Here is a 1,939-nt window from a genome sequence, read left to right as displayed (position 1 = left end):
TTCATCTGAATGACTATGATGTCTCAACAATACTCTCTGTGGTTATGTTTGAACTACTAATAGAAGATCAGTGATTTACCTTAACAGACACGACAGGCTAAGAGTTTAACAATGTAAATGATTACTGAATGGATGTGTGTATGATAAGAAGCATGAAGGAAGTTTAGTCATTCAGGTCTGACGGAGTCTTTACTTTAGATGTGATTTTAGTTAGAGGTTAGGTGCTGGGGTGAGGAGGGGGGGGTGGAGGACCGAGGATGACCAAAATGACAGATAGACTCAGGTTAATATTAACAATAATAACGGTAATAACACTCTGATATTAACAAAGGCCTACTCACTTTACCAAGGTATCTGACTACTGGGGAGTATAGGAGTCTGTGTTTGAATCCCTTCTTGTCCAGATGGTCATTTAAGTGTGTTTATTTCACTTGCAGATGTCCATGTAACCTGTGTGTTCTCAGAGGATTGTGCCTGCCTGCAGCTTCCAGCGTGGCAGTGAGGAAGTCATCCACTGGCTGAAACTAGAAGCAAGTCATGAACATCCACTCTACTACTACAGTACAGATCAACTCAAAAGCAGAGCCAGAATTTAACAGCGGCCACATGATGATTCATCAACACTGACTACACAAAACATTAAAGACACCTGCTCTTTCCATGTCATAGACTGACCAGGTGAATACAGGTGAAAGCTTATTGATGAAATCTTATTGATCCCTTACTGATGTCACTTGTTAAATCCACTTCAATCAGTGTAGATGAAGGGGAGGAGACAGGTTATTAAGGCTAGGGGCCAGTATTTTCGTTTTTGGCTAAAAAACATACCCATTTGAAACTGCCTATTTCTCAGCCCCCGAAACTAGAATATGCATATAATTGTCAGATTAGGATAGAAAACACTCTGAAGTTTCCAAAACTGTCAAAATTTTGTCTGTGAGTTAAACATAACTGATATTGCAAGCTAAAACCTGAGGAAAATCCATTCAGGAAGTGCACCTGTTTTTGAAACCTCTCTGTTCCTATGCATCCCTATTGCCCATTTAAAGGGATAAATCATCAAAGGTAAACTATTAATTTGATTGCTTTTCTGTTTTTCGTGACCAAGTTACCTGATGCTATGTGCACTTATTGTTTTGTCGAGCGATCGATAAACTTACACAAACGCTTGTATTGCTTTCGCTGTAAAGCATAATTTCAAAATCTGAGACGACAGGTGGATTAACAAAAGGCTAAGCTGTGTTTTGCAATATTGCACTTGTGATTTCATGAATATGAATATTTTCTAGTAATATTATTTACCTGTGGCGCTATGCTACGCTATGCTATTCAGCGTTGCTGATGACAATTATCCCGGATCCGGGATGGGTGGTTCAGAAAGGTTAAAGAAGGATTTTTAAGTCTTGAGACAATTGAGACATGGATTGTGTATGTGTGCCATTCAGAGGGTGAAGGGACTAGACAAAATATGTAAGTGCACGCTGTCCTAATGTCCTAATGAGAAAAGATTCATACAAGCCTGTCATTCCACATAATACTATGAACAATGTTATAAAATGTGAATATACCCATGTCTGTCTCCAGTACTCAGTTTAGTTATATTCGGTGACAGTATGTCATTCGCCATTTTGTGTCTTGGAGAGGCCTGTCAGCCTCAACACACACTGAATGGACAGGACAGAACCTGTTTCACCATCAGAAGTAACTTGCTGGCATGTTAATCAATCAATTACAATACATTATTAGGAGAAGTAGTTGATTGATTGCGGGACATAGTTTTTAAAGTTTCAGTTTATTTTATTGCGTGTGCGCATTCAAATAAAATCAAACTTGATTTGTCACATACACATGGTTAGCAGATGTTCATGCGAGTGTAGCGAAATGCTTGTGCTTCTAGTTCCGACCATGCAGTAATATCTAACAAGTAATCTAACAATTT

This window comes from Salvelinus sp. IW2-2015, unplaced genomic scaffold (assembly GCF_002910315.2).
Source record: "Salvelinus sp. IW2-2015 unplaced genomic scaffold, ASM291031v2 Un_scaffold1526, whole genome shotgun sequence".
NCBI classification, from domain to species: Eukaryota; Metazoa; Chordata; class Actinopteri; order Salmoniformes; family Salmonidae; genus Salvelinus; species Salvelinus sp. IW2-2015.
This window is presented reverse-complemented; position numbering follows the sequence as displayed.